Source organism: Equus caballus, chromosome 1 (genome assembly GCF_041296265.1).
Source record: "Equus caballus isolate H_3958 breed thoroughbred chromosome 1, TB-T2T, whole genome shotgun sequence".
NCBI classification, from domain to species: domain Eukaryota; kingdom Metazoa; phylum Chordata; class Mammalia; order Perissodactyla; family Equidae; genus Equus; species Equus caballus.
Genome location: NC_091684.1, coordinates 175,337,654 through 175,363,092, shown reverse-complemented (window position 1 = coordinate 175,363,092; position 25,439 = coordinate 175,337,654).

Below are 25,439 nucleotides of genomic sequence, written 5' to 3'. Positions count from 1 at the left end.
AGTTGTGGCTGTCCTTCCTCCTTCCTCCTCCAGCTCTCCTTCCCTCTAAACCCTATGCTGTATAATTTCTCAGTCATACTTCTGTGGTGCTGAGCCCCGTGCGAGGGCTGAGTCTGAAGGCTGCCCGTTATAAAAAGACAGTCTTCTTCCCCAAAATATGTTCCTCCTTGGGCCATAGAAAATTCTTACCTTCTCTAAGCCAATCACCAGTGACAAGAGATTTTCACATATTGAGGTATATGGGGTAACTATTCGAGTTCAGTACTGATTCAGCTTGAACCAGAAAGCCTGACTTATGGCCTATCAAACATACATTGTACATCTGCTTATCCATTAAAGTAAGGAATGCACTCTCTTAAGATAAGAATGCATACCTTACCTCCTATGCCCTACTGGTAACGCCCTATTTGTAACTCCCAGATAAGTCCCTTTCCTGGCATCATGGTCATGTTGACCTGCTAGTTTGCAACAGAATACCTCTTTGAAAATGTATCCTGGGTGTGTTTAATGTATCTTCTTTGTTCTAAAAAGATATAAGACTGTACTGAAACCCATGCTTCTCCAGAATGCCTTCTAAGGCCTTCCTGGGTTATAATCCTCACTCTGGCTCATAAGAAACTCACCCCAATTTTGATTTACAGGTTGGTTATGGATCATTTGCATCGACATTTCTTGGTGTAGTCAGCAGGATTTCAGAGAAACCCACTGGAGACCACCCGGAATCTACACTGAACCAGCATTCGGTACCAAGAGGGGCCCATTGAGCCCCCCAGATCACTGCATTCTTCAGTTGACCCTAGTGAGTTCTCCTGAAACCCAGACCTCCTTATTTTAAGTCAACATGCCAGAGTTTATATGAGCTATTTCAAACCTTAAGACTAGGTGTCTTACAGGGAACCGGGACATACCCTAGGTAAGAAGAACCTAGGAGGACAATTCCTAGGAGAAACCTAGGGGGAATTTCCTAGGCTGGGGGAGCCTAGTGGGAACTTTGGAGTGAATGGGGCAGGCTGACCTTTTGAATTTGGCTTTAAATTGTAAAGAATTCTGTTTATATAAAGTCTGAACAAACTGCTTGATAGAGAAATGAGAGACAATGTGTTGAACTCCAAAGAAAAGGGACATTGCCCCTCCTGGCTGAAAGGCATTCTCAGGTGACTGGGAACCTTAGCAGGAGTGTTGGAGGGTCAAACCTTCACAACGGGTAGTCATCCCATAGGGAACTCCACCATCACTCACGGTAATTAATTACAGGCTCATCCCAGGAAGCTCATATGAGGGTTGTCCACCTGAGCTCTGAGCCCCCACAGTGTTTTTAGGCTGCTGGAGGGAGAAACCGAGGCACATAAGAGAGTGTTTATGACATTTCTTTAGGGAGTAACATAAGCAACACATTTCTGACCCACTACGCTGTCCCTATGAATTTTTCAGACTTTATAGCAAAACAAAACTAAAAGAAAAGCAGGAAATCAAGCTTCTAAAAGCCGACCAGTTCCCGAACGGGCTGCCTCACCTCCGAAATCCGCTGGCTTCATGCTGTGACTTGCAAGTGCTTAATGAAATAAGGATAGCTGTTAACGCCTGGCAAGATAAACCGAGATAATTTGAAATTACAGTGGTCACTGTGAGGCTCCTTTTTAAGAGCCAGGTAACAGAGAAATTTTTAAAGAGTTGAGCTTGCTAATTTCCAGCACAATCACTCAAATTAAAGGTTCTGGAAGCTGTGAATATTTACAAATAACAGCAAAAAACAATCTTACTAAGCTTGTTTCATGTCCTGAGGTCTTGGCTTAATAATTGTCAGGTTAGGGGTCCCGAAATATTATCAGACAAAATGTAGTTGTGCCCTTTTTTGTGGTCAGAGATAGAGACAAATGTGAGTTGCACTCCATTTGTGGCTACGGGTCCTACCAAACTGCCACCAGCCTCAGGGGAATCACATTGGTCATTAGAAGGAACATTTGGATTAGATAAGATCATTTTAAAGTACACTTAAGGGGCCAGCCCAGTGGCACAGCGGTTAAGTTCCCACATTCCTCTTCTCAGCGGCCCAGGGTTTGCCGGTTCGGATCCCGGGTGCGGACATGGCACCGCTTGGCAAAAGCCATGCTGTGGTAGGCATCCCACATATAAAGCAGAGGAAGATGGGCATGGATCTTAGCTCAGGGCCAGTCTTCCTCAGCAAAAAGAGGAGGATTGGCAGTAGTTAGCTCAAGGCTAATCTTCCTCAAAAAAAAAAAAAAGTACACTTAAAAAGCAAAAACTTCAACATCCCAAAATAGTCTTATTGAAAGTTTTGTTGCAAAAAGCTAATAGAAAATTAAGTAATAATATAAAAAGTAAGCTGGTACAAAAATTAGAATTTGGCTTTCTCTCTCAAAAGGGATGTGCTCTGTTTGCCCTTGACTGTTTCACAGCAGACACGATCAGCAGACACTTGATCTTGTTTGACCAAGTGTTTTAAAATCTTTTGATCTTTTTGACAAGCTCCTCCTCCATCCCCTAAAAAATATTCAAATCCTGAATAAAGGCTTTCTTTTCACCTGGAAGAAGGAAGAGAATTTCTCTGAAGATTTTCAGAGGGCCCCTGAGACATCTCAAAGAAATTTGTTCTGTCTTCCTATAAAGGGGGGGATACTAATTAGGCTTGTTTGGTGTGCTAAATTGCATGGGAAGCGTTGTCAAGTAAATGATGATAAACCTTGTTAGGTTATATTGTGTAGGCAAAGACCATTACTATTTTAACCTTGCTACCTTGCTTCCAACATCACAAGGGGAATAGACTACTGCATTCTATTACTTAATTGGTTTACAGATGAGTCTTACTTAAATGATAAGCAAGGATGTTATCAAGCTGGGTATGCTGTCCAGCCTCAAGAATGCCTGCTACTTTCTATTAACTCTGCTAACCCAGTAAAAGGTTTCCTTCTACAGGCTCAAGAAATCACCATGGAAGAAAAGAAATAAAGGTGGTGAAGAAAGGGGGAAAATAATACTTTTGGACACTTTCTCCCACAGTGACTCATAAGGCCTATACTAGTTGTGCTATATGCCCAAAATATAATCTAGGGAAACTATTTCATGGATCGCAAGACCGCTTTCCTCTTCCTAAGGTACCCTTTGATGTATGGCAATTAGACTTTGTCGAAATGCCACCATCTCAAGGATATAAATATTATCTTGTAATGATCGGTATGTTCTCACAGTGGGTTGAGGACTTTCCTTCAGAAGAGTCATGGCTTTAGTAAAATTAAGTCTATTTGTCCTCTAGTGCTCTTCAATCTTAGATCTACACCCTTTGGTAAGCATTGGCTGTTTCCTTTCAAGATAATAACTGGACGGCCTATGCAATTAGATGAGGAAATATATGAACCAACTTTGCTTAAGAGAGATATTACATTGTTATCAGGATCCCAATGAGATGCTTAACTGAAAGGTTGGTAGATGATTCTTTGCACAGAGCTCCCAGACCTTAAAGATCATGGACCATAACCTGGAGAATTTATTTATCAGAAGAGGCATTAAATAAAAGGCTCTTTGCAGCCCTGTTGGAACGGACCATACCAGGTACTTTTAACAAATTCATGTGCTGCACATCAAAAGGCATAAACTCATGGATTCATATTTATTATTAAAAAAAAAATGGCCTCTCCACTTGAGTCAGTTTCAACTCCTATTCCTGATACCCAGCTTCAACTGACCAAGCCAAATATCTCCCAACTAGAAGGAGAAGAAGATGGCATCTGTTGGAGATAGCTGTACCAAGATTCCAGCCCAGGCTTGTATTCCCAACCTTGTATCTCTGCATTTAAACCTTTGTTATGCCTAAACTGTCTACCTATTTTATAATTGTTCCATTTAAGATTTCAAAATACTATCATACTTGAAGAAATTGACTGATTTGGAACAGACTGGTCTTGAATGCTGGGCATTTATCAGGTGGCTCATAATGGAACTCAATGGTTATATGGAACAAATCTCTGGCCTTGGCTACTGCCTGGATGGCTAAAACACTGCACCTTGAGTTTTCCTTGGATGCAGGGAAGGATTCAGACTGAGCTAGCATCAGTTGCCAATCTCCCTCTCTTTAAGGCCAGATGGGCTCATTCAGTCTTTCACTGGTATAACCACTAGGCAGCTAGCTATAGTTGTTCCTTCTTTGGGGCTAGAGGATATCACATCACACACAGAAGTCCTTAAGAATAGCCAAGCAGGAATAGCCTTATTAGATATTGAAATGTCTTTAATGAGAAAGGCTGTCCTTCAAAATAGAATGCCCTTAGATATTTGTACAGTATCCCAAGGAGGTACATATATATCATTCAAACTGAATGCTGTGTTTTTATACCTGATGAGTCCTCCAATGTATCATCTCTGCTAAGGCACATAAAAAAAAAAAAGCAAGTGAATGCCTTAAGTAATCCTATACCTGGTCTTGATTTGTTTAGTTGGCCTTCTTCTGACATTGACTTCAATTTGTGACCTGGATTGCAATTCCTAATTCTACTACTCCTTGGAATTCTTGTATTAGTCATAATATTCAAACTAATTACTGTTTTCTCAGTGTTGTATGACTGATATGCAAGCTAGAGTAATGATTGCTCAACGACCTGAGATGGTTGATGGATCTTATAACCTTGGATTAATCCTCTTTTCTTGAGGTTATGCCTAAGAGCTCATTTTTAAGCTAATCATTTCAACTATTGGATTACCTGTTCTATCATAAACAATGTAACTACAGGAAGTCATGTAAAAGCACATGTGCAATGTTTGTGTGATAATCTAAAAATAACTGGCAAGTTACACAGCCTATGAAACACTTCCCGTGTTAATATACCTCTGTGCTTATCCACTATATCTGACTATTTCCCCCCAATGTGGATAACTGGGCAAATCAATGAAATAAAAGCCTAGCACCAAGGGACATGATGGACCCAGGGAAGGCAGCAACCACCCTGGTACCAAGGGACAATATTTTGATCAGCAATGCTTTCTATTGAAAGATTATTGACCAAAAAGGGAAAATGACAAGAGATTTTCACATATTGAGGTATATGGGGTAACAATTCGAGTTCAAAACTGATTCGTCTTGAACCAGAAAGCCTGGCTTATGGCCTATCAAACATACATTGTACATCTGCTTCTCCATTAGAGTAAAGAATGCACTCTCTTAAAATAAAGAATGCATAATTTCCCTCCTATGCCCTACTAGTAACGTCCCATTGGTAACTCCCAGATTAGTCCCTTTCCTGGCATCATGGTCATGTTGACCTGCTAGTTTGCAACAGAATACCTCTTCGAAAATGTATCCTGGGTGTGTTTAATGTATCTTCTTTGTTCTAAAAAGATATAAGACTGTACTGAAACCCATGCTTCTCCAGAATGCCTTCTAAGGCCTTCCTGGGTTATAATCCTCACTCTGGCTCATAAGAAACTCACCCCAATTTTGATTTATAAGTTGGTTATGGATTATTTGTGTCAACACCATCACCACTCCCCCAACAATTCGAGACAGACAGCAGCAAGGCAGTGGAAGAGTAGTAACTGCAGGGACCCAGGAGACCAGAGGGCCAAGCTGTGGGCACTGAGTTTCCTGTTTACAGCTGCTCTCTCTCCAGTGGAGGCAGCCTCTCCCACAGCCAGGACCATATGCACCTTCAGAGGCTCAGATGCTCCCATGATGGCCTCCAGCCTCATGCGGGTCCCATTTCTTGCCCTGCACTGGGCCCAGCACTAAGCTCAGTCAACCGTCCGCCCTGGCAAACCATCCCACACCAGCACCTATTTTCCACGTGACTGCCCTGGCCACCAGCTGCTTTCCGATCCAGCCCTCCCTGCTTTGGGCCAGTGTGTTCCTCATTTCCCTAACAGAGTTCCCAAAGCCCCATGTGAATTCTCCTCTGTTGCTTATCCCTGTCATATCTGATCTGCCAGCCCACCCAATGTCTATAAGAGGAGCCAGTACCCACTTCCCACCTGAGCAGAGACAGTTCAGGTCCTCCATCCAGCCCAGCATCCCCCAAGGCCTCAGCTACCATGGCTTGTAGTCACTCAGCAGTCTCAGTCCCTTTCAGCTCGGCTTGACTCCCCCTGCTGGCAACCAGGGTTGTGGCAGCTTTGTGAGCCTGAGGGCTCCAGGGCTGCTGGGCTGGAAAGTACCACCTGGTCATCCATCAATACATCAATTGTTGATCTCTCTCTTTGTGCCAGACACATAACAGGTTCTATCCCTGATACAGGGAAACTTACATGGAGGGGAAATTTCCTCTAAATTCCCCTGGTTCCTCCTCTTCCCCCAGGCTGGTCAGTCTGGCCAATGGATCTGTATTTGGAATCCACAAGAAAAATGGCCTTGAAAAGCATTAAGTACTCTGTATTTTATCTGTATTGCACATTAGAGTTTCACACGAGTGACCTTGTTTGATTCCAGAAGGGCAGTGTGAAAATGAAGAGACTTCGAGACCCACAGGTCCAGAGGTTCCCAATCTGTGCTCAGTGGTGTCCATGTCTGGAGGGGAGGGAGGGAGGTGGCACCTGGGGCAGCCATGTTTTTATTTGTTGACATGTAGAAGGCATGAGCCCCAGTACACAAACACACAAAATGCCACATTTCAAGTACAAGATCCTTCACTGTGATGAAAATAATAAAAATAACAAGAAGCTTTCACATCTCGAGGTGTATGGGGAAGCTTTCTGGTTTAACCATGATTTGACCTAAAACTTGTTTTTCCCAGAGCAGCCTGACTTCTGACCCACCAAACAGGCATTGCACATCTGCTCAAACATTTTCCCAAAGCAAAGAATGCACTCTTTAAAGACAGGAATGAATGTATCCCTTTCTCTGATGCCAATACCAGCACTTCTTTCAAGATAAGCTCTTCTTCCCAGAGGACCAAGGTCAAGTTTACCTGCTATGTATGTGCTAAACTGCAGCAAAACATATCCTTGTGACTTGGAAAAAAACTGTATTCCTGTCATGCTTGCTGTATGTTCTTTGTTGTGAAATGGTCTATAGCCATGCTGTGACCATACTTTTCTGGAGAGCTTTCTTCCCTGGGGGAGACAGCACTTCCTGGCTAGACATCAGGATTGCCTCAACAAATATCACTCCATCTTTCTTTTTTTTTAAAGATTTTTTTTTCATTTTTTCCTTTTTATCCCCAAAGCCCCCCAGTACATAGTTGTGTACTTTTAGTTGTGGGTCCTTCTAGTTGTGGCATGTGGGACGCCGCCTCAGCATGGCCTGATGAGTGCCCTGGGTGCCATGTCCGCGCCCAGGATCCGAACCCATGAAATCCTGCGCTGCCAAAGTGGAGCACACGAACTTAACTACTTGGCCACAGGGCCGGCCCCCATCTTTTTTATCTATATATTGGTCATTGATTATTTTCATCAACAATTATGACCCAGATAACCTTATTTTAGGATCCTGTGTCCTTCAAACAGCACCACCTGTGAACTGAATGTGACAAACACAGCAAATTCTTGACAGCTGGACAAACACTGAGGCAACTGGGACCAACATTGAAAACAGAAGTAACTTCATTAAAAAGAATAACAAATAAATCACACAGATATGAAAAGCAACATCCAGCACACTGAAAAATAAGATGAAAAGCAAATGAAAGCTTATTTTTCATTCATGACTGTCCCCATGTCCATCTGCCAAGCCTCCCCTGGGGCTCACAGCACCGGCAGAAGCACAGGGGAGGGAAGAGCTGAATGAACGTGGGGAAATGAGCAAGTGAATAGCAGAAGGTGCACGAGCCAGGGGACAACTTTGGGTCACAGCAATAAAAAGGGACAGTCTTAGGAGAAGCCATCACACTAAAGAAATAGAGACCTCAGAAAGTCAGCCACAATGAGCTTCATGGAGACCCAGGGTGTAAGCCAGAGTCAACAAGAGAGTAGCCAGGGATATTTGCCACTAGGGGTGTGTGGCCTTGAAAGACAGTGCCTAATGGGTCAGTTTCTCCTCACACCTGATAGGAGCATTTGACGTAGAATGACACACGTTAGGAAGGAAAATGATGACCTTCTAATATCTGTAGCATCAGGGAAGACTAGGCTGCTCTTGCTAGTACCTGTTTTCTTAAAATGTCTTCCAAATTAGCTTACACCTAGTTCTCTCTCTTGATCTAGTGATTTTTCTTCTAGGATTTATTCCTAAATGAGGTCTAAAGTGTGTGTGTGCACATGCGTGTGCACATTATTCATAAAGATGTTCATTACATCATTGTTTAATAATAGACCCCAAATTGGAAATCAGTATTAATTTCCAAAAAGGAAAATGGTAAAATATGGTACATGCTCATTATAGATTCTTCAGCTCTTACCATCTACATTATCCGTGGCTCTAAGAAGCTTGGCTAAGAACATTAATAGGCAAGTTTTTAAAAAGCTAATAAAAATTTTGAAAAAAGTAAAAGCTCACTAAATAATCAATGCACATTAAAATATTAATAATTTTTTGCTTATCTAATGGGGAAGGATTTACAAAACTACTTACATTCAGTATGGACGTTGAGAAAATGCCATTTTCACACCTTGTACACAAAGGTCCTTAAAAAAAAATGAAAAGAGTAGGGTTTCACCTAGCCATCAACCACACTGGGAAAAGTGGACAATGTTATTCCTTATACATTTGTTACAAATGTCAAATCTTCGACATAATGCAAATGTTCAGCAAGAATTTGGGAATTAGTCTTTGAAAAGTTTCATACATTGAACACTATGGAAAGTTTAATATTTTGAGATAGAATTACATTTTGTCACACAGAAGAATGTTCATCTGGTCTGTTGAAGTCAAAAGTAGTTCAAGATCAGTATATACTACAATCATATCCTTCTTATACGTATATTTTCCTTTTTGTTTTTATTTCTTTTACATATTCATTTTTGCAATTTTTCTGTATTATTTAGATAGCTTAAAAGTGTATTTATTAAATAAGAATAAGACCATAAAATGATATTCAATAATAGATTTTTAATAAAATGAGGTATAAGTTTATGTTGAATAATTTAAATTAAAGGATGAAAAACTGAATATATTGTAATCACACTTACATCAAAATAGACATAGAAAAAATCTACATGGAAAAACGTGTGTTAACAGTGGTCAGTTGGGCGGTGAGTTAAAGGCTGACATTTTTCTTCTTTCTATTTTTTAATTTATTCAATATTTTAAACTGTATAATTATTAAAATAATTTTATTCTTATAAATATTACTATTCAGAAAAAGGCAGGCTTCAGTAAGATGGTCCTTGTGTTAGTTAAGATAACTCTAACTATTCTAACTGATAAACTCTAGCATTTCAGTGAGTAACACGAGAGAAGTCTATTTCTTGCTCACACACCGTCCAAAATGAGTTTCCTGATGACTAGTGCCCTCTCCTAATCTCAGATGTCCTTGTTTGGACAATAATTACATGATCAATCCATGATCAAAGACCAGGCTCAGTCCTCTAAAGATGGCCTCTGTGTTCCTTGTGTTCACCTGTACCAAACTCTGAATGGGGAGGAGTCTACAAGTCATGCACAGGAGTGTGTTTGTGACCAGGTCTGGAAGGTGCCCACATCATTTCCACTCACATCCCATTGGTGTCAACACTCACACAGCCACACCTGACCTCAAGTGAGGCTGCACAGTGTGGTTCACCTATGTTGCCTGGAAGAAAAGGAAATTGTTTTGGTACACTGCTAGCTCGTGTTTATAAGGATTATGCGCCCCCAATTTTTTTATGCTTATAAAACTAATGTATTTCCATTACAGAAAAAATTGGATAATGTAAAGGTGAAAATAAGAGTCACATAAAATAGTTGCTCTGGTTCTTGTCTTTCACATTAAAAAAATTAGTATCAAATTGTATACACTGTTCTACAATCTACTTTTTCCCCTTAATACTGGATAACACAAACCACTCCATAACACTGAGCAGTCTTCTAAATCATGATGCTTTCTAACAGCTGGACAGCATTCCATCCCATGAATATATCACAACTCTATTACCGCTCTCCTCTCTTGGATCATCAGACTTTCTGATGATTTGTGGAAGAGGGTCTTAGGGAACATGTCCACCTCCACATCTTTCTATGTTTACCAAGGGCCCCAGGGCCAGACGCTCAGTCTCAGAACTAAGCTTTTCTGCCAGAAAACACTGAGGATATTGCACCTTTTTTCAAATTGTTCTCTGCCACATCCAGGCTCTGGGTCCTCCTTTCCCACTAACTACTCCGACGGGGAGACTGTATGCAGATGTCACTGAATGTGCTATGTCCCCTGCTCTTTCCTACAAGGACAACAGCACAGTCAAATTCTTGGAAAGAAAGTTTCTCGTTCCCAGCAGACACATGTGGTGGGAAGACAATGGCGCGGGCACAGACTTCTCCCAGCACTGACACTCCATAAAACAACACAGGCTCATCAGTAGAAACTTCTCAAGGAGCTTCCAAAACGTCCTTCTGAGAGTGACATTAAGGCAGCCCTGAGGACGTCTGGAATGGCTCAGTAGTACACTGCTCTCCTACAAAGCCAAGAGCCATGATTGGTTTCTGACTTCAGCAGCGTCAGAGGGAAGGAGAAGTGCCCCAGCATCAGTCTGTGCAGAAGATTTGCATTGTTGGCAGCCTAGGGGGCCCAGGCAGGAGGTGGGAAGCACAGGACTTTAATGTCCCAACATCCCAGAGAAGAATAAAGTTGTAACTGACAGAAACGTACTGAACAGTCCAAATTAGATGTAAACAAGCTATGGATGTCATCAAACGTTTCACACACATGTTTGATCTAATGTTACAATTTTTTACTAAAATAGAAAATAAAAACATACGTGTCCCTATCTACTCTCATACATTCCATTCTCGATGGACAACTTCTAGAAAGAAATGGAAGGACAGCTAATTTTTGTCAAAGGAGCCAACAACATACAGTAGAGAAAGGAAAGTCTCTTCATTAAATAGTGTTGGGAAAACTGGACAGCCATATGCAAAAGAATGAAAGTAGACCATTATCTTCACCACACACAAAGATTAACTCAAAATGGATTAAAGACTTGAATGTAATACCTGAAACCATAAAACCCCAAGAAGAAAATACAGGCAGTACACTCTTTGACATCAGCATTAGCAGTATCTTTTTGAATATGCTGTCTCCTCAGGCAAGGGAAACAAAAGAAAAAATAAACAAATGGGACTACACCAAACTAAACAGCTTCTGAACAGCAAAAGAAACCATTGATGAAACAAAACGACCACCCATCAACTTGGAAAAAATATTTGCAAATCATATAAGTGGTGGTTAATTTGCAAAATATTGAACTCTTATAACTGAACAACAAAAAAACAAACAACTAAATCTAAAAATGGGCAGAGTATATGGACAGACATTTTTCCAAAGAGGATACACAGGTGGCCAACAACCATATTAAAAGGTCTTCAACATCACTAATAATCAGGGAAATGCAAATCAAAATTACAATGAGATATCACCTCACGTACTGCAGAGTGGTTATTATTAAAAAGACAAGAGATAACAAGTATTGGAGAGGATATGGATTAAAGGGAACCGTCATACACTGCTGGTGGGAATGCAAACTGGTGCAGCCACTATGGAAAACAGTATGGAGATTCCCCAAAAAAATTACAAACAGAAATATCACATGATCCACCTATTCCATTTCCGGGTATTATCCCAAAGAACATGAAAACACTAATTCCAAAGATATCTGGAACCCTATGTTCATTGCAGCATTATTCACAAAAACTCAGACCTTTAAGCATGAAAGTGCCGATCAGTGGATAAATGGATAGAGAAGACACTGTTTACATACCCAACAGAATATTATTAAATCATAGAAAAGACTAAATCCTACCATTTGTGAATATGTGGGTGGACCTTGAGGGTATTTTGCTAAACAAAATGTCAGACAGAGAAAAACAAATAGCGTATGATTTTAGTCATATGTGGAAGACAAAAAAAAACAAACACACAGATACAAAGAAGAGATTGGTGGTTACCAGAGGGGAAGGTGGTAGGTGGAGGGCAAAAGGGGTAAAGGGGCACATATGTATGGTGACACATGGAAACTAGACTTTTGGTGGTGAATACCATGCAGTCTATACAGAAGCTGAAATATAATGATGTACACCTGCAATTTACATAATGTTATAAACTAGTGTGACCGCAATGAAATAAAGATAAATAAATCAATAAACAAATAGGAAGTGGCAGCACCCAGGGTCTCAGCAAGGTGGCCAGAGGTCAGAGGGTGAAGACAGGCAGGCTTCCCCTTTCCTCTTTCATCTCCTTCAACTTTTTCCTGGTGTCCTCATCACATCCCACCTCACACCACACCTGAGATTCTTTCACCCTTGTCCATGCCTTACCAAGTAGAAATGAATAAGGAATCCAGGAAACTTATATTCATTTAGAGAAATGCAAATGCCAAATGACTGAGCTCTAATCCCAGAGACACAGGAAACAGAGGAAATAGGCAGCCACTAGCTTTCATGTGTTGTTTGAAATTATTGAATTTGGTGGATGTAGGGTTCTGGGACACAAGCCCTGAGTGTCCCTCCTGTCACCCATTTCTGGTGCCAGCACTGACTCAGCAACTGTAGGGGGGATCACAGTGTTGGCTGGGATGACTCTCTGTTCCACAAATCACTGGCAGTGGGTGGGCAAGTCTCATGGGAGCTTAGATGATAAAACCTATTGCACCAACAGGAGAATGGGACTGTGAATTCTGACCCCTATCCCCACCTTTCCTTCCTCTCTTGGGAGCTAAATGTCTGGCAGGAGAAAGCACCAGCAGCAACTCACTGGGCCACCTTCGTAGGAAGATGCAGCCACTCCTGCTCCTACAGGCCTTTCTCCTACCCCACAGGGCTGCGGCAGGTGAGCGACTGCCCCCAACCACAGACACCGACCCCTCTCCTAGACCCTGGAGCCAGTCTGCCTAAGCACTTCCTAACTCAGGATCACTAGGCAAGTTATTTAAAATCACAGTTCCTACCATAAAATAGGAATCATTTCAATGCCTACCTCATACAGCTCCTATAAAGTTAAATTAGTTAGTGTACATAAAATTCTTGGAATTGCCCCTGGCACCTAAAACATACTATATGAATGTGCTCTCTAAATTCATTCAGTCGTCCGTGTGTCAGAGCCTAGGATACAAGGAAACAGCAACAGCAGTCCCACCAGCTCAAATCTAGAATCTTAAAACCAGCCCTATGCTAGTCATGAGCTGACCATGAGCTGGACTCAGAGGGAACTGGGAAGCTCCCTGAGGAAGGAAGTACCAGGGACTTCAGGAAGAGGCCACTCCAGCAGGATGCCATCCAACAGCAGAGCATCTCTCCTCAACAAAGGAGGAAGAGGTTGTCCATGTCTCTCCTCCTTGTGGTGACAAAGTTCCTGGTAGACTGGATGCTCAGCTGGGCTCTATACTGAGTCCTGGAGGACAAAGTGGCAGTATCCGCCCCAGCCCCAGGGGCCACCCACAGCCCAGTCACTCAGCAGCAACAGGACACATCAGCCCATCACTTCAGGTCACAACTGGCAGTTTGGCTCTGCTCCTGCCACCCATCAATACATACATGGTTAGTGAGGATCAGCCAACTGCCAGGCCTGGTGCAGTGCCCTGGAAATACAATGGTGAGAATGACAAATGCCTAACAATCCGGCATCAGAGTGACTTTGGCCTGCATTCCATAGATCTCTGTGCTCAGAGATCCTCAGTGACCCAGATCTAGGTGAAACTCAACAAGAATGGAAGAGCATCCAGTTCCAATAAACACCACAACTTCCCTTGTTTATCACAGTGCACTCTGCTTGTATCATTTCATATCATCTTAGAAATACAGATGATAGTAGCTAAGGGAATCTTATACATCATCATCTCCCATGGTTTCAAGTCCTGGAGCACCTAGAAGACAAGAAGGAAGGAATCAAGGTCTCCACCCCACCAGGTTAAAGCAGAGTTGCTCATGTGTTTTAAATATTTGCAATGGGTGAAATTATTTCCTGTGAGAAAAATATCCCAATATTACAAAAGGAAAATATGGATACACAGTGATGTAGATTGTCTTGTTCCTTTGAGATACAAGGTCAAGAAAGAAAGAGGACCAGCATAGCCATTCAGCAAGAACTCCACAGGAACAGGGTGCCTGGTGTCTCCACTGCCAGGCCTGGGCTCCTCCATATAGGAGATTTTACTCCTTACACTCTCCAACCTGCAAAACCCCTGGCCATGTGGCCATCCACACTGCTCTGACACCTACGGGAGAGGATGCACCACATGGGACCATGTGATCCATCTCATCTCCTGCTTGTAAACACTAATCAGCCCCACTGGGGCTTCCAGACATCTGTATTTCTCAAATGGTAGAATCTAAGTTATCTGAGTATCTTCTGGAATCCCTCTATTAGTGTGAGTCACCAAGTTACTCAACCACCCAGTTCTGGAACCTCAAGGAGAAAATCTCACCCAGGCCCACCTTACAGTCCTTAGTTTAGGACAACTATCAAACATACCATCTTTTCAGCCCAAGTGTACTCTCTTACAAGCTAAACACCTCCAGTTTCTCATCCATTCTCCTAAGGTACTTGGAAGCCCATTCAACTCCCAGGATCCTGTCATGTGGAAATTCACCTAAGAGGCCAAATCTGGAAGATCCAATGGCCAGATTCTCTTGGTTTCACTCCACTGTGCTGAGCTGACATCCCAGGGAATAAAGGAAACTGGCCAGTTTGGAGAAGACCCTATCTTCCACCCTAGTGAGCTGCTCTTCTGAAGCTTTGGTCTAGGAATGTGTTTTTAGAAGGGAAAGTGGACAGAATTTCCACTGCACCCACCATTCCTCTAAGGACACTGAGTGTTGGACAAAGGGCAGAAAACAACAACCAGGTTGGGGCAGTCTCCCGTAATTTGGAATGTGTCTTCTTTCCATAAAAATGAACGCAGAGGCTCTCACCAGGGACAGAATGATGAGCTGCAGAAACTTTGACTACCTGACAGTCTTCAATGGGGCCCTGTGGCCCAGGCACACTGAGACAGGAGTGATGGGTACAGGGGAAATTTATGGAGAAGTCTGATTTCATCTCTTTATACCTCTACTTGCCTGTTCTAAATACTGTGCAACTGGAAACTGTGACCCTTTGAAAACATCGTGATATTTGGAGCAACATTGGCTTTATCTGGGGGATCTAGGAACACACACTGAACTCAAGCACATTTATCATCAACCATCCTCTAAGGGTTCCCCTTCTGGTCTGTTCTTACCTTCCTACTACTCTCTCCAACACCCCATTACCACTTCATCCTCAGTCTCCATGATGCACCCGCACAGCCAGGATTCTGCCGTTGTCTAAAATGACCAAGAACTTAAAGGATGACTGATCTCTCGGCTAGCATGCTTCAGGTGAGATCAAAGCTTTGCCCTTTGGAATGAATATTAAAACAGGGCTCAGGGCCTCAAACAGTGAAAGTCTAAGAGGGAAATTATTGGGTCAAGTGATGATGTTGTTGTAAGTATGCATGCAGGTGTTAACCACACATGAAAGGCAATGTGGGGTGATATTCAGGCTCTTTCTTCACCCAGACTCAAACCAAGGTAGGGAATATCATGTCTGACTCAGGCCAGAGACCCCCAAAGCCTTATTCATTGCTTCTGAGAGCCCAGTATTTCCTCCTGGTGAATGTGGTCAGGCTGACTCAGCAACTGCCTAAGAATGTGATTTTTATGACAACTTTACTTCTTGCAGAGAGCCCCAGCCAGGCTATCTCTGTGACCCATCCTTGTCTCAGTCCTACCCAGGAATTTGCTGAACCCCAGGACTATTGTTGACAATTTACTATGGCACAGAAATGAAATCATCTCTGAAGGGCAATGGTGAGCCTCTTTGTTTCAGGGCCTGCTCACTTGTAACCAGGACTCTGATCCAGTATTAGGATGATACATGATCCAGGTGGAGGGAAAGCTGAAAATGGGGGATATAACTTCCTATTCTAGAAAGCTGAGTGCTTATCTATCCCAGGAGCTTTCGTCTGTATCAAGAATAGAAGAACTAGCTAACAGTTTCCTAGGTGTCACCTTCATCTTATCCCTCTACTGCTGAGCCACCCAGCTCTACCAGGGCAGATATGCAGAACCCAAATAAGCCATCAGAGTATTGCTTCAACACTGCTCCGACAGCCCTGGTGGAAACTGGCTCCCACCCACACCCCTCCTGCCCATTTCCCCACTCATTCTGATTTCTCATCCTTTGTATCTGCCCACGTTATTCTGAGAGGTCAATGCCTTAGGAGGATAAATCCATGCAGAAGTTTGGAAATCCATGTGGCCATCTCCCACACACACTCAAGCCAGAGCAAATTTGTATACTATTCACTCCTGCATCAAACATTTACGGGGATTTCACATGTGGCTGACTCAGGATGGAAGAGACAGATACCACAGTATTCTGCCAAATATCTGCCAATCAGCTCAAAATATTCGGGTCTCAGAGACCAGACTCATCCTGGAAGGGAGCAGGACACATGGATCTGAGATGCTGAGGGACAAAGAAGCAACCAGCATAGGCAAGAGAAAGTGTTTTCCAGGTCTTCTGGACAGTCTACCCTAAAGACAGGACTTTTTCCCTTAAGATGTATCTGAAGCATGCTTGATACAGCCCAAGGCTGAGCTCCTCATCACAACAAGGAGAAACTCAGAACTAAGGAAGGGGCCAGGCCAGGCCACAAAGCCACCATGCTGCCCACAGAAGCCAGGAGCCCCAACTCAGTGTGTAGCGGTCCTGACAAAGGGCTCCCTTCCCCACCATCTCCACCTCCACAGACTATTGCAGGCTCTAAACATCCTGTCTTCTGACCACCAGACCTGTCCTCTGGTTTCTTGAATTCTCCTCAAAGCCCCAGGCCAGGACTCCCCAGACCTAGCCTCAAGTTGAGCTTTCTCACACCTCATGCCAAGCTAACCTGCCAGGTAGTGAAAGAGACAAGACAAGTAGAGGAAGATCCCATCTTCCACCCTATTGAGCAGCTCCACTGAGGATCAGGATAGGGATGTGCTTTCTGGAGGTAATGTCGCTTACACTCCCACTTCTCAGGACAGTGAGTTGTGTAGAAAAGGCAGAGGAGCAGAGCCCAGGTGGAGGCTGTCACTCTTCATTGGGACTGTCCTTTCCCTAGAAACAAGAACAGAAGCCCTCACTAGGCTTCAAGCAACTCTCAGTTGTCCCTGATGACATCAGTACCTCATTAAGATGAAGAAATGTCATTCTCATCTCTCTCTTTATCTTCCAAGATACCCAAAATGTGGAAAGCCAGGCCTCTCTGTCCCACCTGAACACACTCAGGAGAAGTTAGGAGGAACCTCAGCTTCACCCTAGTGGACAGAGGTAGAAGGATGAATTCAGGCAGGCTTCTGTGCCATCACTTGCCCCTCCCCAGCTCTTCCTCTGTCCTTCTCTTCTCTTCAAATCTCTGCTTACAATACTAGTTAAACTAATAACACTCCTTACTAGCATATCTACTGCCTAGTAAGGTCCAATTCATACATAACGGGTAAATCTTAAGATGAGACCATGCACAAGGCTCTTGCATTTACATAAGAATCTCTTGGAAATTTATGGAGACTAAAAGGAGAACGGTGATTCCCTGGGAAGAGGAGGAGAGGGCAATGGAAAGTTACTGTTTATTGGGTTTAGAGTTCCCACTTGCAAAGATGAAAAAGTTCTGGAGATGGAGAGTGGGGATGGTTGCACACAAATGTGAATGTACTTCATGCCACTGAAATGTACACTTAAAAATGGTGTATAGGGGCGGGCCCAGTGTCATAGTGGTTGAGATCCTGTGCTCCACTTCAGCGGCCTGGGTTTGCAGGTTCTAATCCAGGGGGTGGACCTACACACTTCTCATCAAGCCATGCAGTGGTGGCATCCCACATACAATATAGAGGAAGATTGGCACAGATATTAGCTCAGGGCCTATCTTCCTCACAAAAACAAAAAACAAAAGTTGATAGTTAAATTTTTTTTGTTACGTATATTTTACCACAATTTAAAAAGTAGTAGTAAAAATGAATCTGTTGTAATAAAAAAGGAGTAAAGCTCTAATGGTAGAAAACACTTTTTGGAGAAAGTGGGCAGCGATCTCCTCTGCACATGTGTAGCATCATTGGAGCTACAGGTTTATTGGTCAGGCAGAAGAGGTATCATGTCTGTTTGATGTCACAGACTCAGAAGCGTCTCCATCCCAGCATATCTCCCCACTAACATGACATAGAAACAGCAGCTGTGGTAAGAATGAGCCAGAGGTGTGGTCTGGAAATGAGACCATGAGATCTAGGGTAGAAGGGAACAAGGAATGGGGGAAATCTTGCCCAATCTTCTATGATACTTTATTCTACTTGGAGTTTACTGAGCTTCTTTTGTGTGTACATTAATGATTATGGTTTGTTTGGGGTTTATTTCCACCAAAATTGATAAATTGTCAGCCATTATTCCTTCAAATATTTTTTCTCTTCCTTTCTCTCTCTCCTCTCCTTCTGGGACTCCCATGACACATATATTGCATGCAGTGCCCCACACATCTCAGGTGCTTTGTTCACTTTCCTTCTTTCTTTTCTCTTTCTGCTCACTGAAAAGTTCTCAAGCAATTATGAATTTAGTAATGAGAGCCTCAGAAGTGCGGCCAAGTTCTCTTCAGACACGATGGCTAAGCAGAGGCACGGGTGCCTTCTGCCCTTGGTCAGAGCAGCAGAGTCATGATCAGCTAGGTGTGGGTGAGATGAGACAGGGGGCAAAGAGGGGCAGAAGGAGAGCAGAAAGAGGCAACTGCCTGCCAATATGACCTGGATTCAGGGAGATCCCTTGGAGAATTGAGGACTGAGTCATTTCTGTGGTAGACATGTAGCTCAAGGTAGTGTTCCAATAGTTCAGAGGAAAATTATCTATCAAAAAAATGTCATAGCACAGCCAAACATACAACAAATCAGCTATGGAAATTGTGAAAACTCTCATGGGTCTCTGTGACAAAATACACTCAAATGATAAATGACAGCTATGGGCCAAAATTACATTCTATCATCTGTGATTTTCTAGGCTTGCAAAACTGCATAAATATTTAATAGGTACTTCATAATGTAATGTGTTAACACACATTTAATTAATAAATCACTACAACCTTGCTGAACATACTTGTGGTTTCAAAATTGAGGCTTGGGGAGGAAGTATTGGTCATCAAAGATAGGAGAACAGTGATAACCCCTAAAAGCAATAGTCACATTTGAGATAGAGAATGAAAATGAGAAGATACTTGACTTACTCCACGTTCTGGGTAATGACTGATCCAACAGATACAAAAGCAGCATAAGCATGATGCCCAGTTTGAGATAAGACTTCAGAACTCATCTCATATCTATATTAAATTATATAAGAACAAAGAAAAACAATTTAAACTGTCAGGCTGAATGCTTGCATGCTAAGGAGGACCATAACTTGAAATTTCTCCTGTCCAAAAGCTGACAGCCCTCAGGCATCTGTGCACAAAGAACTCTGAGAGCAACCCTGCCAGATTCCTCACCAAGGGCAGGGAGTCTCAGGGGCAGGGCCTTTGCCTACATCATGGTCCTCACTGGGGCACTAGGTCACCTGCGCCGGGTGGGACAAGAGTGATCAAGAAAACTCAGAATGAGTGGCAAAGCAATGCTTCTCCTCTTTCATTCTCTATCTGCATATTCCCAACTATTTTTACACTGGGGTCTTTTACACCTTTGAAATATCAAAAATTTGAGAACAACATTCACTTTATCAGGCAACCTGGGACCACACAGCGAACACAAGTGCATTTGTCTGTCATTCCCCTCCTCTCAAACTCTCTTATTCTGTCATTACCTTCTCCTCCTAGCACTCTCATCAATGACCCATCTGTACTTCATCCCCAATCTCTGCTCCTCACCCCCAGCCCCAAGAGTTTGCACTTGCCTAAACCTACCAGGAAGTTGATGGATGACTAGGCTCTTGGCTAGTGTGTTTTATGAGAGACCAGCACTTGGTACTTTGGCAATTATGCCAAAAAAAGAAATAAAAAAAAGATTCTTGGGTTATCAAAAAAATGAAGCTCTACAAAGAGTAGGACTGGATAGATGCATGCTGTTTTAGGAAGTAGACAGTTGCCTAATCACAAATTCAAGGCATGGTGGGGTCATATTCATGCTCTTGGAGGGTCTCACTTAGGGGAAAAGGCCACATTTCTGGCTAATCCCAAAGCCCCCACAAAGCCCTATCTACATTCATGGAGTCCAGGATTTTCTCCTGGAGAATGTGGCCTCCTAAGATTGTGGCTCTTGCAAAACCCTCACCACACAGCCCTTTCTGAGTGAGGGGAAGAGCGAGATGACACAGGCTTTAATCTTGAGAATCAATAAAACTGGGAGGAAATTGGTGGTCACAGAGCCGGCTCCTTCTTCCTTCACCTCTAGGATTGAAAAGCCTGGAAAGAGAAAGCACACACCACTTCAGACATGATCAGCCTTTCAGAGAAGATGCTGCTGTTTCTGTTCTGGTTGGCCAATCTCATCCCCTCCAGGGATGAAGGAGGTAAGTGCCCCTGAAGATCCTCAGAGGCCTGGTTTATTCCAACAGTGACACTTCTACAGTGTCCCTATATTATGATCCTTCCTTGCCTCACTCCATTTCAGAACTTTGTTGAACCCTAGATCTGTCACTGGATATGCAGTGTGAGAAATTATAGAAAATAAAATTACTCCCAAAGAGACCTGGTGAATCCCATCCCTTCCATGGGTCACAGTCCCGTAAGTTGGAAATTGACAATATTATAATAGCACATGATTCTGGTGAAGGGAAAAGCTCACAAAGGGGGAAATAATGCCCCATTCCACAAAGCTAAGAGTGATTATCTATCCCAGGAGCTATCCTCTGGATCAAGAATAGGAGAACCAGCTAATAGTTCCCTAGGTGTCACCCTCACCTTGTTCTGATTCTACTGAGCCACTCAGCTGTACCAGAGCGATACTCAGAACTTAATTGAGCCATGAGAGTATTGTCACAGCACTGCATCCCAGCCCTAGTGGAGACTAGCTCCTACCCAGGCCCCATCCCTCACATTTACCAGTCTCACTCTGAATTCCCATCCTTTGTACTCTGCCCTATTTGTCCTGAGGGCTCAATACCTTAGAAAGATAAATCTATGCTGGGTTCAGATTGAATTAGGACAACCCCACCCTGGCTGCTGACCAAAGCAAATTTGAGAACTGTTCATTCATGTTCCCAGCAAGCATTTTGGGGGTATGTACTATGTGCCTGACCCAGGATGGGGGAGAAAGAAGCCAGAGTATTCAGCTTCATGAGCTCAAAATGTTCAGATCTCAGACCAGACCCATCCTGGAAGTAAGCAGGACACAGGGGTCTGAGAAGCTCGAGACAAAGAAGCAAACAGGATAGGTCAGAGAGAGAAATTTCCAGATCTTCTAGGACAGTCCACTAAACATGGATATGAAGTGTATTTTCTCCAGAAAAAGGGCTAAGCTCCTTTTCTCTACAGGAGGAAACTAAGAACTAAGCCAGAAAACAAGTCTGCTGCAAGCCCGACAGCTGCCCTCTGAAGCCTGCAGCCCCATCTCATTGTGTTGAGTCCCTGGGCACACTAAAACCACCCCAGTCTCTGAACATCCCATGGGTTTAGGCCACCAGGCAGTGCCTGTCCCCTGTTTTCCATGAACACAAAGACCCAGGGCAATTTTCTCTTTCAGGGAAGATCAGATAGGGCAGAAAGTACAGACCACAGTCCTGGCCCTACATGGCGTCTGTCCTTTCCTACAATGACATAGAAGTCCGTAGAAAACGTGAGCAGTCTTGGTACGAGACAACTTCTTGCTGACAGCAGCTTACTGAAATGGAAGGTGAGGAGCACACATGAGTCCTTGTCTTCCTGGAAACCCCTAGTATGGTCCCAGGGCCCATAAATCAGGAATATCTCTGAGGACACAGAGCCAATGACTAATCACAGGAGCCATGTGATCTGCTCGGAATAGGTCACAGTGAGTGTGGTGTTCAGGTGTGGAACGTGTGGACAGAGGCCTGAGTGACAGAAAGGCTCCTGAAGAACCAGACTGGGTCGCTGCCACACAGCATGAAGGTGACACCATCAACTTTTCCCTTCCTCCCTATCTGATTCAGCTGCCTGTGTGCCTTAGGCTGGAGTTTCAATCTGCCTTTCAGAGACTGGGCTGTAGGTCCTGTGGCTGACCCAATCCACCTTTACTTTACAGAAAACTAAGTGTCATCCTGGGTGCTCACAATATCAGAAAACTGGAAAACAGCCAGCAGGTCATTCCTGTGCTCAAAATCTTCCCTCACAAGGATTATAATGATAATTCAAAGGTCAATGACATCATGCTACTGAAGGTACCATCTTGCTGAATTTCAGGAGCACTCGCACAGGTCACGAGGGAGCAGACAACTCATTCAGGGTCTCAGACCCATTCTCTCCTCCAACCTGTCTGCTCTACTCAGTCAATTTAATAGAAGGAGGCTTGGGAGACTCCAGGTGAGGGGGTTAGAAGCAACCTCACCCCTTGCTCTGAGCCCAGCAGGACGAGGGACGTGAACTGCCATCTCTCAGCTTTCTGACCAGCTGCAAAACAAGGCTCAACTCAACTCAGCTGTGAAGATTATTTCCCTGCCGCAGAGCCAGGACTGGGTGAGGCTGGGGCAGGTGTGCAGTGTGGCAGGCTGGGGACAACAGGCAAGTGGCAAAAATGCAGACACACTCTTGGTGGTGGATATAGAAGTAGAGAATGAGCAGAAGTGCAAGGAACTTTTCAAAAACTACAACTCCATCCAGCTGTGTGTGGGTGATCCCTCAGGACAAGAAGGCCACTGCAAGCAAAAGGAGATAAGAATCTTCCCAGCCTTGCCCCAGGAAAACAGTGATGCTGAGGTGTCATGGCCAGGCCTTCTCCCACCCATAGCCAATGGTGGACCTGGGTCCACTCGAGGGTGGAGGCATACTCTTCCTGATATGTGGGATCCAGGCACCTTCCTCCAGCCAATCTCTTGGTCTTTGTCCATGGGACAACAAGAGGAGGGCCTGGGACTGGGTTGAGCTGGAGAGAGAACACAGCCAGGACACAGGCTTATGGGGCAGGTAGATCACAGAGGATCCACTAAACTTCCCTGACACTCAGAGCCAAGGTAAATGGTCACAACACAACCACTACCCCTCTGAACAGCTGGGCCCTGAGACGGGGGCAAGAGAGCACCTGGGAGAAAATGAAGCTGGTAAAAGGCAAGCCAGAGGGATCTTACTGAGACTTCTCCTTTCTCTGTGCACAAGGTGACTCCGGGGCCCCATAATGTGTAATAACATGGCTCAGACATTGTCTCCTTTGAAAAAGCAATGGGAAACCTCCAGCTGTCTTCACCATGACCTCAAGCTTTCTGCCCTGGATAAAAGCATAATACTTCAGACTACAAGGACCAGACTGAGGTTCCCCTAGGATTGATCTGTCCAACTTCTCTGGGGCAGAGGCCAGAACTGCACGGGGCAGAACAAGGTGGTGAAGTGGCTGCCAGACAGTTAATAAATGTCCATCACTAGAATGCAAATCATTGATTATTCTATATTTCACCAAAATGGACCATAGGCTATAGCTTACTGAGTAAAATTATCTATTTTGCAACAATCTGTAAATCTCCTATCTAAGAATGGACTGAAAACATAACCTCATTTTTGGGGCTGGCCCCGTGGTCGAGTGGTTAAGTTCGCGCGCTCCACTGCAGGCGGCCCAGTGTTTCGTTGGTTCGAATCCTGGGTGCGGACATGGCACTGCTCATCAAACCACGCTGAGGCAGCGTCCCGCATGCCACAACTAGAAGGACTCACAACGAAGAATATACAACTATGTACCGGAGGGGCTTTGGAGAGAAAAAGGGAAAAATAAAATCTTTAAAAAAAAAAAAAAACATAACCTCATTTTTAAAACATCCACCTTAGAGGAGTCTAGACTAGAAAGAAGTGGTCTGTTGAATGTTTGCCATTGATCAGTGTGCTTCAACTGGGGGAAAATATGTGTTGGGTAGAAAAGTAATACATTTCATCATAGAAAGATAGTTAAATGCAGAACATATCAATAAGAACATTAAAATTCCCGAGAACTCCAAAATCCAGATATCATGATCATTAATGTTCAAGCAGGTTGCATTCCCCTCTGTTTCTATGTCTTCATAAGATACTGTTCCTTCAGCAGAATTGGGACTGGGCTGTTTAGAACTCATAATGCCTTCCTTTCCATTACTCTTTCATATCTCTCACACTGATGACAGTGTTGGGATAATCTGTTTGCAAATGCTTATAATTGTTAGGCCCAGAGACATCAGAGCTGTGGTTCACTGGACACTGGACAGAGAATACTTGGTGGGTAGTAATTATTAGGACGATCGGCATCCATTTCTCCATGGCCTGGTAACAGTGACCAACATTCCTAGAGGAGAAACACCTCCCAAAAAAGCACGCACTATGATTGGGGTGCAACAGTCCCCACCTCAGGTCCAGGCATGCTAAATGACTCAAGCACAAACCAATGAGGTCACTCAATCCCAATGAACACAATGACGGTTTGTGTTGGTCCAACAAACAACAAGTGAGGACTTTGTTCAAAATGCTGTGATAAGAGAAGCTCTCTTTGTTGCAGAATGTTTACATTTAAGGAGATGCTTCCAAATATTCCAAAAATAGAAGGCTTGACTGATGGTCAGATCGGAAGCGGGATAACCATTGGGGGTGTTTCGGTGTGTGCAGCTCTAAATGCCCCTAAGGCAAGTCCAGCCTCTGTCTCCCACCACCAAGCAGATCCCCACCACAGCCCTTACCAGTCTGTAGTCTAACCACAGATTCTCAGTCTACTCCAGCCAACCACCAGCTTCTCAAGAGCAGAAGCCATCATGCCCATCTCCCTGGACCTAGCTTGCTAAGTAATTATTTGTGTCTTCATTAGGATGGGAAAAAAAGCCAATGGCTGAGAAATGGAGACATTCTTGATTCAGTCACTGAGGGACTTCTAGTGTCCAACTCCTCTGCTGGCTGCAGCACAGGCTTCGCTTTCTTGTCCTTTCTTCTTGCTTTCACCTTATGACTCAGCACTGGGAATGCAAGTGTTATGACAGTGCTACTATCATCTGCCCCAAGCAAGAGAACTTTGACAAACTACCTTGCAGATGATACAGGAAAACCAGAAGCACAGGTCTAGGAGGTTTGTTAGGTCCTGAGCTACACCCCTGCCTTGCCCTCAGGAGTTATGTGTCTGGAAGGAAGAAACACCAGCAGCTCTGACTTCAGCAGACCTTCAGGGAAGATGCAGGCACTCCTGCTCTTGTTGGCCTTTCTTCTGCACCACAAGCCTGGGACAGGTGAATAAC